Source organism: Macaca thibetana, chromosome 15 (assembly GCF_024542745.1).
Source record: "Macaca thibetana thibetana isolate TM-01 chromosome 15, ASM2454274v1, whole genome shotgun sequence".
In the NCBI taxonomy this organism is placed as follows: Eukaryota; Metazoa; Chordata; class Mammalia; order Primates; family Cercopithecidae; genus Macaca; species Macaca thibetana.
This window is the reverse complement of record NC_065592.1, coordinates 75,254,931-75,268,738: the sequence shown is the minus strand read 5'-3', so window position 1 is coordinate 75,268,738 and position 13,808 is coordinate 75,254,931.

Sequence of the window (13,808 nt, the reverse complement as noted above, 5' to 3'; positions counted from 1 at the left end):
GTACATGTGCACAATGTGCAGGTTTGTTACATATGTATACATGTGCCATGCTGGTGTGCTGTACCCATTAACTCATCGTTTACATTACATATATCTCCTAATGTTATCCCCACCACCTCCCCCAACCCCATGACCGGCCCCAGTGTGTGACGTTCCCCATCCTGTGTCCAAGTGTTCTCATTGTTCAATTCCCACCTATGAATGAGAACATGCAGTGTTTGGTTTTCTGTCCTTGCAATAGTTTCCTCAGAATGATGGTTTCCAGCTTCATCCAGGTCCCTACAAAGGAAATGAACTCATCCTTTTTTATGACTGCATAGTATTCCATGGTGTGTATGTGCCACATTTTCTTAATCCACTCTATCATTGATGGACATTTGGGTTGGTTCCAAGTCTTTGCTATTGTGAATAGTGTCACAATAAACATATGTGTGCATGTGTCTTTATAGTAGCATGATTTATAATTCTTAGGGTATATACCCAGTAATGGGATTGCTGGGTCAAATGGTATTTCTAGTTCTAGATCCTTGAGGAATCGCCACACTGTCTTCCACAATGCTTGAACTAATTTACAGTCCCACCAACAGTGTAAAAGCGTTCCTAATTCTCCACATGCTCTCCAGCACCTGTTGTTTCCTGACTTTTTAATGATTGCCATTCTAACTGGTGTGAGACAGTATCTCACTGTGGTTTTGATTTGCATTTCTCTGATGGCCAGTGATGATGAACATTTTTTCATGTGTCTGTTGGCTGCATAAATGTCTTCTTTTGAGAAGCGTCTGTTCATATCCTTTGCCCACTTTTTGATGGGGTTGTTTGATTTTTTCTTGTAAATTTGTTTCAGTTCTTTGTAGATTCTGGATATGAGCCCTTTGTCAGATGGGTAGATTGAAAAAATTTTCTCTCATTCTGTAGGTTGCCTGTTCACTCTGATGGTAGTTTCTTTTGCTGTGCAGAAGCTCTTTAATTTAATTAGATCCCATTTGTCAATTTTGGCTTTTGTTGCCATTGCTTTTGGTGTTTTAGTCATGAAGTCCTTGCCCATGCCTATGCCCTGATTGGTATTGCCTAGGTTTTCTGCTAGGGTTTTAATGGTTTTAGGTATAACATTTAAGTCTTTAATCCATCTTGAATTAATTTTTGTATAAGGTGTAAGGAAGGAATCCAGTTTCAGCTTTCTACTTATGGCTAGCCAGTTTTCCCAGCACCATTTATTAAATAGGGAATCCTTTCCCCATTTCTTGTTTCTCTCAGGTTTCTCAAAGATCAGATGGTTGTAGATGTGTGGTATTATTTCTGAGGACTCTGTTCTGTTCCATTGGTCTATATCTCTGTTTTGGTACCAGTACCATGCTGTTTTGGTTACTGTAGCCTTGTAGTATAGTTTGAAGTCAGATAGCATGATGCCTCCAGCTTTGTTCTTTTGGCTTAGGATTGTCTTGGCAATATAGGCTCTTTTTTGGTTTCATATGAACTTTAAAGTCGTTTTTCCAATTCTGTGAAGAAAGTCATTTGTAGCTTGATGGGGATGGCACTGAATCTATAAATTACCTTGGGCAGTATGGCCATTTTCACGATATTGATTCTTCCTATCCATGAGCATGGAATGTTCTTCCATTTGTTTGTGTCCTCTTTTGTTTCGTTGAGCAGTGGTTTGTAGTTCTCCTTGAAGAGGTCCTTCACATCCCCTGTAAGTTGGATTCCTAGTTATTTTATTCTCTTTGAAGCAATTGTTAATGGGAGTTCAGTCATGATTTGGCTCTCTGTTTGTCTGTTGTTGGTGTATAGGAATGCTTGTGATTTTTGTCATTGATTTTGTATCCTGAGGCTTTGCTGAAGTTGCTTATCAGCTTAAGGAGATTTTGGGCTGAGACGATGGGGTTTTCTAAATATACAGTTATGTCATCTGCAAACAGGGACAATTTGACTTCCTCTTTTCCTAATTGAATACCCTTTATATCTTTCTCTCCTGCCTGATTGCCCTGGCCAGAACTTCCAACACTATGTTGAATAGGAGTGGTGAGAGAGGGCATCCCTGTCTTGTGCCAGTTTTCAAAGGGAATGCTTCCAGTTTTTGCCCATTCAGTATGATATTGGTTGTGTGTTTGTCATAAATAGCTCTTATTATTTTGAGATATGTCTCATCAATACCTAGTTTATGGAGAGTTTTTACCATGAAGGGCTGTTGAATTTTGTCAAAGGCCTTTTCTGCATCTATTGAGATAATCATGTGGTTTTTGTTGTTGGTTCTGTTTATATGCTGGATTACGTTTATTGATTTGCATATGTTGAACAAGCCTTGCATCCAGTTTTTGCCTGTTCGGTATTATATTGGCTATGTTTGTCATAAACAGCTCTTATTATTTTGAGATACATCCCATCAATACCTACTTTATTGAGAGTTTTTAGCATGAAGGGCTGTTGAATTTTGTCAAAGGCATTTTCTGCATTTATTGAGATAATCATGTGGTTTTTGTCTTTGGTTCTGTTTATATGATGGATTACATTTATTGATTTGCATATGTTGAATCAGCCTTGCATTCCAGGGTTGAAGCCAACATGATCATGGTGGATAAACTTTTTGATGTGCTGCTGGATTCAGTTTGCTGGTATTTTATTGAGGATTTTTGCACCGATGTTCATCAGGGATATTGGTCTAAAATTCTCTCTTTTTGTTGTGTATCTGCCAGGCTTTGGTATCAGGATGATGCTGGCCTCATAAAATGAGTTAGGGAGGATTCCCTCTTTTTCTATTGATTGAAATAGTTTCAGAAGGAATGGTACCGGCTCCTCTTTGTACCTCTAGTAGAATTCGGGTGTAAATCCATCTGGTTCTGGACTTTTTTTGGTTGATAGGCTATTACTTATTGCCTCAATTTCAGAGCCTGTTATTGGTCTGTTTAGAGATTCAACTTCTCCTGGGTTAGTGTTGGGAGGGTGTATGTGTCCAGGAATTTATCCATTTCTTCTAGATTTTCTAGTTTATTTGCATAGAGGTGTTTATAGTATTCTCTGATGGTAGTTTGTATTTCTGTGAGATCGGTGGTGATATCCCCTTTATCATTTTTTATCACATCTATTTGATTCTTCTCTCTTTTCTTCTTTGTTAGGCTTGCTAGTGGTCTATCACTATTGTTGATCTTTTCAAAAAACAAGCTCCTGGATTAACTGATTTTTGAAGGGTTTTTTGTGTCTCTATCTCCTTCAGTTCTGCTCTGATCTTAGTTATTTCTTGCCTTCTGCTAGCTATTGAATGTGTTTGCTCTTGCTTCTCTAGTTCTTTTAATTGTGATGCTATGGTATCAATTTTAGATCTTTCCTGCTTTCTCTTGTGAGCATTTAGTGCTATAAATTTCCCTCTACACACTGCTTTAAATGTGTCCCAGAGTTTCTGGTATGTTGTGCCTTTGTTCTCATTGGTTTCAAAGAACATCTTTATTTCTGCCTTCATTTCGTTATTTATCAATATTAGTCATTCAGGAAAATGTTGTTCAGTTTCCATGTAGTTGAGCGGTTTTCAGTGAGTTTCTTAATCCTGAATTCTAGTTTGATTGCACTGTGATCTGAGAGACAGTTTGTTATTATTTCTGTTCTTTTACATTTGCTGAGGAGTGCTTTACTTCCAACTATGTGGTCAATTTTGGAATAAGTGCGATGTGATGCTGAGAAGAATGTATATTCTGTTGAGGTGGAGAGTTCTGTAGATGTCCATTAGGTCTGCTTGGTGCAGAGCTGAGTTCAATTCCTGGATATCCTTGTTAACTTTCTGTCTCATTGATATGTCTAATGTTGACAGTGTGGTGTTAAAGTCTGCCATTATTATTGTGTGGGAGTCTAAGTCTCTTTGTAGGTCTCTAAGGACTTGCTTTATGAATCTGGGTGCTCCTGTATTGGATGCATATATATTTAGGATAGTTAACTCTTCTTGTTGAATTGATCCCTTTACCATTATGTAATGGCCCTCTTCATCTCTTTTGATCTTTGTTTGTTTAAAGTCTGTTTTATCAGAGACTAAGATTGCAACCCCTGCTTTTTTCTGTTTTCCATTTGCTTGGTAGATCTTCCTCCATCCCTTTATTTTGAGCCTATGTGTGTCTCTGCACGTGAGTTGGGTACCCTGAATACAGCACACCAATGGGTCTTGACTCTTTATCCAATTTGCCAGTCTGTGTCTTTTAATTGGAGCATTTAGCCCACTTACATTTAAGGTTAATATTGTTATTTGTGAATTTGATCCTATCATTATGATGTTAGCTGGTCATTTTGCTTATTAGTTGATGCAGTTTCTTCCTAGCATTGATGGTCTTTACAATTTGGCATGTTTTTGTAGTGGCTGGTACCGGTTGTTCCTTTCCATGTTTAGTGCTTCATTCAGGAGCTCTTGTAAGGGAGGCCTGATAGTGACAAAATCTCTCAGCATTTGCTTTTCTGTAAAGGATTTTATTTCTCCTTCACTTATGAAGCTTAGCTTCGCTGGGTATGAGATTCTGATTGTTGAAAATTCTTTTTTTTAAGAATGTTGAATATTGGCCCCCATCTCTTCTGGCTTGCAGAGTTTCTGCCGAGAGATTGGCTGTTAGTCTGATGGGCTTCCCTTTGTGGGTAACCCGACCTTTCTCTCTGGCTGCCCTTAACATTTTTTCCTTCATTTCATCTTTGTTGAATCTGACAATTATGTGTCTTGGGGTTGCTCTTCTCGAGGAGTATCTTTGTGGCATTCTCTGTATTTCCTGAATTTGAATGTTGGTCTGCCTTGCTAGGTTGGGGAAGTTCTCCTGAATAATATCCTGAAGAGTGTTTTCCAACTTGGTTCCATTCTCCCTGTCACTTTCAGGTACACCAGTCAGACATAGATTTGGTCTTTTCACATAGTCCCATATTTCTTGGAGGTTTTGTTCATTTCTTTTTACTCCTTTTTTGCTAAACTTCTCTTCTCGCTTCATTTCATTCATTTGATCTTCAGTCACTGATACCCTTTCTTCCACTTCATTGAATTGGCTATGGAAGCTTGTGCATGCATCATGTAGTTCTGATGCCATGGTTTTCAGCTCCATCAGGTCATTTAAGATCTTCTCTATGCTGTTTATTCTAGTTAGCCATTCATCTAATCTTTTTTCAAGGTTTTTAGCTTCTTTGTGATGGGTTCAAACATCCTCCTTTAGCTCAGAAAAGTTTGTTATTACTGATTGTCTGAAGCCTTCTTCTCTCAATTCGTCAAAGTCATTCTCCATCCAGCTTTGTTCCATTGCTGGTGAGGAGCTGTGTTCCTTTGGAGGAGAAGAGGCACTCTGATTTTTAGAATTTTCAGCTTTTCTGCTCTGGTTTCTCCCCATCTTTGTGGTTTTATCTACATTTTGTCTTTGATGATGGTGATGTACAGAGGGGGTTTTGGTGTGGATGTCCTTTCTGTTTGTTAGTTTTCCTTCTAACAGTCCGGACCCTCAGCTGCAGGTCTGTTGGAGTTTGCTGGGGGTCCACTCCAGACCCTGTATGCCTGGGTATCACCAGTGGAGGCTGCAGAACAGCAAATATTGTAGAATAGCAAATGTTGCTACCTGATCCTTCCTCTGGAAGCTTCATCTCAGAGGGACACCTGACCATATGAGGTGTCAGTTGGCCCCTACTGGGAGGTGCCTCCCAGTTAGGCTACTTGGGGGTCAAGGACCCACTTGACGAGGCAGTCTGTCCATCCTCAGATCTCAAACTCCATGCTGGGAGAACCACTACTCTCTTCAAATCTGTCAGACAAGGATGTTTAAGCCTGCAGAAGTTTCTGCTGCCTTTTGCTCAGCTATGCATTGCCCCCAGAGGTGGAGTCTACAGAGGCAGGCAGGCCTCATTGAGCTGCAGTGGGCTCCACCCAGTTTGAGCTTCCCAGCTGCTTTGTTTACCTACTCAAGCCTCAGCAATGGCAGAGGCCCATCCCCCAGCCTCACTGCTACCTTGCAGTTCGATATCAGACTGCTGTGCTAGCAGTGAGCGAGGCTCCATGGGCGTGGGACCCTCCAAGCCAGGCATGAGTTATAATCTCCTTATGTGCCATTTGCTATGACTGTTGGAAAAGTGTATTATTAGGGCAGGAGTGTCCTGATTTTCCAGGTACCATATGTCATGGCTTCCCTTGGCTAGGAAAGGGAATTCCCCAACCCCTTGCACTTCCCGGGTGAGGCGATGCCCCACCATGCTTTGACTCACCTTCCATGGGCTATACCCACTGCCCGACATGCCCCAGTAAGATGAACTCGGTACCTCAGTTGAAAATGCAGAAATCAACCATCTTCTGCATTGCTCACACTGGGAGCTGTAGACTGGAGCTTTTCCTGTTCGGCCATCTTGGAACCTCCCTACCCATTTTCCATAATTGACATATTTATAGGGTACAGTGTAATGTTTTGATAGAAGTATACATTGTGTAATTATTAGGGTAATTAGCATATTCATCTCCTCAAACATTTATCATTTATTTGTGGTGAGAACATTCAAAATCTTCTCTCCTAGTTATTTTGAGTTATACAATCTAATATTGTTAACCATAGTCACCCTATGTATTAGTCCATTTTCACACTGTTATAAAGATACTACCTGAGACTAGGTAATTTATAAAGGAAAGATGTTTAATTGACTCAAAGTTCTGCATGGTTAGGGAGGCCCCAGGAAACTCACAATCATGGTGGAAGGAGAAGCAGGCACCTTCTTCACAAGGCAGTAGGAGGAGAGAGAGCAAAGAGGGAAGAACCATTTATGAAACTATCAGATGTTATGAGAATTCACTCACTATCATGAGAACAGGATGGGGGAATCCACCCCCATGATACAATCACCTCCCTCCCTCAACACGTTACAGGTTTCTCCCACAACATGTGGGGATCACAATTTGAGATGAGATTTGTGTAGGGACAGAGCCACACCGTATCGCCCTACTATGCAATAGAACACCAGAACGTATTCCTTCAATCTAACTGTAAGTTTGTACCTGTTGACCAATCTCTACTAATCTCCCCTCCTCATGCCCCCAACCTCCTTCAGCCTCTGGTAACCACTATTCTACTTTCTACTTCTGTAAGATCAACCTTTTAAAATTCCACATATGAGTGAGATCATTTAGTATCTGTCTTTCTTTGCCTGGCTATTTCACTCAACATAATTATCTGCTAGTTTTATCCATGTTGCCACAAATGACAGGATTTCATTTATTATGACTGAATACTATTCTATGGGGTATGTGTGTGTGTGTGTGTGTGTGTGTGTGTATACATTTTCTTTCTTTATTTTTTAAGAGATGGAGTCTTGCTATGTTGCCCAGGCTGCCGTGAACCCCTATCCTCCCACTACAGCCTCCAGAGTAGCTGGGAATATAGGCATGCGCCACTGCACCTGGCTTATATAACACCTTTTCCTTATCCATTCATCTGTTGATGGACACTTAAGTTGATTCCTAGCTTGACTATTGTGAATAGTGCTGCAATAAACCTAGCAGTGTAGATGTCTATTTATGTCTATAACTATTTTATTTATATATTCTTTATTTATTTAACTATTTTAAAGCTGAGAAATTCAAAATTAACTTTTGTTCTATTGATATAGTTGGTCAAATTTGTGAAGACAGATACACCCTGTTTTTAGAATTTTTCCTATCCCAGGCTTCCAAAGTTTCAAGAAAATTGATACAATAAACCAACTTGTTCCTATTATAATTTAAACATTTCCAAAATTATTTCAATTTTAAAAGAAGTTAAAGTTTGACCAATGAAACAATTTCAATGGTGGGGTTTCATTATGAATTTAATCATGATATTTACTATTTATTGAGCATGTACCTTATGCCAGGTCTTCATCTGTCAATCATCTCTTCTTTCTGCAAATAGAAGACTTAGCAAGCTTGGAGAAAGTCATGAATGCTAACATATATGAGATCAAATAGTCTCTTTCTAGGACACTGAAGGTCTTTGGGGACTTAAAAACTCGATTACAATGATTCAGGCGTATAGGAGAAAATTGCAAAACACACACACACACAGAAAAAAAAAAAAAAAAAAAAAACAGAAAAGAACTATTTGTACATGCCAGGAAACACTGCTTTAAGAGTTGCTTCACTCTAGGTGATTATGAAAGGAAAAAAAAATCTAACTGTAGTGAAGTTAAAAAATGTACATATATTTGGGAAGAATAGGAAACTTCACTGAAGGCCTGGAGTCAGTCAAACTCAAGTTCCAATCTTCTTAGATGTAAGTTAACCTCACTGAACCTGTTTACTTTAAAAATTCCTGTTTTAATTAAAAATTCAATCACTATTAAAATTATGTTTTTTAATTAAAAATACTTTAAAAGTTAAAGTGTAGAGTTTTTCTATTTATCTTAAATATTAAAATAATTGTGAATTAAAGTTGTGCCAGCTAGAAGACCTAAATTGATAGGCTTAATAATTTTGGAACTTTTCTTAATGTCAAAGTTAACTAGAACTTCTTTTCTTTTTCAAATTACACATTTAAAATTCCAGCATCAGTTCCTTTTTGAGTCATCTAGGCCTCTCACATCAGTAAATATTGAGCTCCTGTAAAGCTGAAGTTACTTACGTAGTAACATAACTTACTTAAGGGCGATTTGTAAATGTTTATTTTGGATAAGCTATGTTTTATTTTGTTCTGCTTTTGAGAAAGATGCTTCTCATTCCTTGCTAATTTCAAACAAGCAACTTTCTAATGGAAAACAATTATTTTTATAACTCAAGTTAAATATTTCTGTCTATTCTTTACTCAAATTGAAAATAAGACATAAAAAACAATGACCCTCCTTGCCTTGGTTTCTAACTTTTCAGAGGTGAACACACCATAAATGGTAACTAACTTACAGTAGTGCCCACTGTATCCACTAAGCATTATGGAGAATACAGAGATGACCCAGACATGCACCCTGACCCTAAAAAACTCAAAGATTGAAACATATCATGATTTACAGGCATAGCTCCTCCTCTTCCAAAAATAAAACAATACAAAAGACACAAATAACAGTGATTGTCAGAAATACAGACACCAAGTGTTAAAGTGTCAGAAAATAACTAGGGCAGCTTGAACTCAACCTTTGCACTCTCTACCACTTGAATTATATTTTATCAAACTTTTGTTAAGTTAGTTCATGTATTTTGGTGCCTCAGTGGTTCTAATTCAACCCTCCTATTTTTGTAGATCCATCTGTCCCAGTGCTGTATCACAGCACTAGAACACATGGAAGAGATTTAACAAATAGTGTTAGCTATGATATGTATGTATTAGTATGTATTACATGTCAGGCAGTGTTCTGAATTCTTTACTTGCACTCATTCATTTAGCCTTCCCAATAACCCTATGAGGAAAGTTATTATTGTCTTCTCTTGACAGATGCAGAAACTAAGTCACAGAAAGTTTAGGTAACTTGGCCGAAGTCATGCTACTAATAACTTATGGCCCCAGGATATGAGCATAGTTTGACTTCACAGTTTGCTCTTATACCCTACACTATGCTACCCCTGAATAATTATTTGAGTCATGTTAATGAAGGGATTTTAAAATTTGATGGTATTGGAACAGTAGAGTAAGCTGATACTTCCCTGGGTTGGACAACTCCAGAAGCAGTCTGATGTTTGTTTGCCAGTATATTTTTGTTTTTCTAGGCAATGAGGGCTAATCTCACTAGTACTTCTGTAGACAGTCTAGTATATGTCTTTCAGTGAACCTTTGAACTCATTTTCTGTTTGGTATCTATCTGATGGTACAATTGCTGAATTCTTGGTATATACATTAAGAATAGAATTTCTAGGTCATAGTATAGGACTGCTGGAAACTGTACCAATTTGCATTCCCACTAGCAGGGTATAGGAGGTCCAGTTGCCTTGCATTTTTCCCAATATTTTCTGCCTCTTTCATTTTAGGTGACTACGTAGAAACATCACATTTTGGTTTTAATTTGCATGACTCTGATGACTAATGGAGTCGAGCTCATTTTCATATATTTTTAGTCATTTGTCAATAAAGTTTTATGAATGCCTTTTCAAGGGGTTTGCCCACTTTTAAAATTAGGTTGCCTGTCTTTTTGATTGTGGAGGAATTCTTACCATATTCTAGATACAAGCCCTTTGTCAGAGACATAAACTGAAGACTTCTTCTCCCATTCTATAGATGTCTGTTCTCTCTTAATGGAGTCTTTTGAGGAACTGAAGTTCTTACTTTACACAGTTCAATTTACCAATTTTTTTCTTCATTGCTAGCACTTTTCTGTGTCCTGTGTAAGCAAACTTTGCCTACTCCAAGGTCATGAAGATTTCTTCCATGTTTTCTTCTAAATCTCTATCATTTATTTTTCACATTTAGATCTGTAATCCTTCTGGAATTATTTTTTGCATATGGTGTGAGATAGGAGTTAAAATACATTTCTATGTGTACATTCAATTGTCCCTACACCATTTACTGAAAGGACCATCCTTTCCCCCACTATACTGCAGTGTCACCTTTCTCATAAACTAGTTGACTATATCTGTACCTATGTCTCTATCTATGTCTATCTACCTACCTGTCTACATCTGTTTATGAAGTCTGTTCTATTACATTGATCAGCTCATTTGTTTTTTATGTCTAGGAAATTTTGCTAAAGCAGTATTAATGAGTTTGAATCTTGCCTCTTGGGGCTGTGACAATGCTTCAGGTTGTGATTCTTCACCTGTAGCCCTAGCCATGCCATGACACCCATCGAGGCATCCATCCTGTGAGTATCTATGCAATGCCTAACAAAGATAACCTCAGCTGGGCTTGGTGGCTCATGCCTGTAATCCCAGCACTTTGGGAGGCCAAGGCACACAGATCACTTGAGCCCAGGAGTTCGAGACCAGCCTGAGTAACATGGCAAAACCCCATCTCTACAAAAAATTAAAAAATTAGCTCAGCATGGCGGCATGCACCTGTAATCCTAGCTACTCAGGAAGCTGAAGTAGGAGGATTGCTTGAGCCTGGGTTGTCGAGGCTGCAGTGAGCTGAGATCACACCACTGCACTCCAGCCTGGGTGACAGAGTGAGACTGTTGGAAAAAACAAACAAACAAACAAAAAGATAACCTCTATTTCCCACTGCTTTCCCTTCTCACCCTCATCCCAAGTTTCTGTCTTTTCTTTGAATTTGTTATTTGACTTTCCACAAATATAAAAGTACACTTGTATCATTTATTTTAGGTATTGGATATATTCCCTTCCTTGTGTATTATTTTAAAAGCAGCTGAATAAAGCATTTACCTTTGTTGTTGTTGTTGGTGGTGGTGGTGGTGGTTTTTTTGTTTTTTGAGACTGAGTCTCGCTCCATTGCCCAGGCTGGAGTGCAGTGGCATGATCTCGGCTCACTGCAACCTCCGCTTCACAGGTTCAAGTGATTCTCCTGCCTCAGCCTCCCAAGTAGCTGGGACTACAGGTACATACCACCACACTCAACTAATTTTTTTTTTTTGTATTTTTAGTAGAGACGGGGTTTAACGTAGCCTTCAAATAATTTTTTTAACTACAAATTCCGTGGCTTTTGATTTTTCAAAAAGAGTCTCCACTCTTACCTAAAACTGTAATGGGTATTTGAATTCTAGAAGGAGGTGATTTTATTCAAACTGATAATCACTATAAAACATTATGTGTTTTCTACTGGAAATAGAAATACAGTGTATACAGATGTTTGTTAGACATCTCTAATAAAAAAATGAGTATTGCGTATAACCAGGCCTTCCTAGAATGTTTGCCCACAGCCACAGTGTTGTAGCAGTTCATATTATCTCTCTCATGGTCACATGTTAGGAGTAGAGTCATGCAGCAGTATGCAAAGCTAATCCCCTGTTGGGATGTCTGTTGGCTTCAGATTAGCTCTCTTATCAGGCAAAACAGAGACTATGGGCAAGGCCCAACATTTCCTCACTTCTATTAATGGCTTATCAAATTCCCAGTCACAAAAGTTAAAACCTTAGAACAATCTTTTACTCTTCTCTCTTTCCCATGGCACAGCTTTAATATTCACTGAATCTTCTTTTATAGAATCATTTTTTCCGGTTCCTTTTTTGTGAATTTATTGTTACTGTTCTCTCTCAAACTTCATATAGGATGTTGTCAGTGACTTAAGCAATAAGAAAAATCATTATCACATAAAACAAAACAAAACAAAACACACAAACAAAAAAACAAACTATACACACACACACACACACACACACACACACACACACACACACACACAGGTAGGATGGCCCTGTCCCTGCTTCTCTATGATCCTCTTTGTTCTACCCTACTGGTGGATCTATACCTAAGCTGGCAGCAAGATAGCTTGGCAGTTCCAGGTTACACCTAGCAGACCACACCTCATGTCTCACTGGCCAGAGTCAGGTCACATACCCATCTTTAAGACAGTTGTTGGCAAGGAGTTACCCTGGAGCCAGGGATGAAACCACCTTCCCCTGAGTCACATGGGAAAGGACACCTAAACAAAATCAGGGTCTTGTCACCATAGGGAATGGGCTCTGAATGCTGGTGGATAATCCACAGTGTCTGCTCCAGACTCTAACTACCTCACTTTGAATAACTGCAGCCACCTCTTAACTGTGGTCCCTGCCTCCAGTTTTTGGCTCCATTTTCTCAACATGTATAATGAAGCCAGTACAATCCTCCTTAAACACACTCCTGTCATGACAGCACTTTCTTGGTCAGGGGGCCTAGGTGGCTTCAATGTGACTGATGGACAAAGTTCGAACACCTTAGCTCCCCATTCAAGATGTCCACAACCAGACTCCAATCTATCCCTTATCCTTCTTTCTCTCTAGTTCCTTATAACAGGGATGGTAGTAAATATATCAGGCTTTGTGGGCCATGTGGTCTCTGTCACAATTACAGTACTCTTCCCCTCATCTGTACAGTTCAATAAGTTGTTTTCAGAAGAAGAAGAAGAGAGAGAGACCACATTCATATCACTTTCATTACAGTACATTGTTATAATTGTTCTCTCTTTTTTTTTTAACTGTATCTCGCTATGTTGCCCAAGCTGGTCTTGAACTCCTGGGCTCAAGTAATCCACACACCTCAGCCTTCCAAAGCGCTGGAATTACAGGCATGAGCCACTGCACCTGGCCCAAATTGTTCTATTTTATTAGTAGTAATTGTTGTTAATCTCTTCCTGTGCCTTATGTATAAACTTTATCTTTTCTTTGAATTTGCTTATCTGTCTTTCCACAACTATAAAAGTATACTTTTACCATTTATTTTATGTATTGGCTATCTCCCTAGACAAATAATAGGTATGTATGTATAGGAAAAAACACAGTATGTTTAGGGTTTGGTACTATCCACAGTTTCAGGCATCCACTTGGGGGTCTTGAAACATAACCCCTACAGATAAGAAGTGGACTACTGTAGTCAGTTCTTCCCTTGTAGTGCAAAAGCAGCCATGCACAATACAATACAAATGAATGTGACTGAAGGAGATCATTTTGGCTGCAGTGTGGAGGAAGAACTAAAAGGACATGGAAGCAGGAGGACAGTCAGGGGATGGGTGTCGTAAGCCTGGAAAATGTGATGGTAATACAAGTATGTCAAGCCCGCAGATCCTGACAGCAAGCATGCCTACCTGACTTGTGCCCGGGGAGAGGAGGTAACAGTGATTCTGGCCTATTCTTATTTCACTCCCTTTCTAGTGCCACTTTTCTGGGCTTTTTTACTGTATGTTATGCAGGCTATATGCTGTATCTAATAGCCCTTGTAAACAGCCTTAAATCCTTTCTAAACATCCTGGATAGTCCTAGAATCCTAGAATATGGATTCTTTC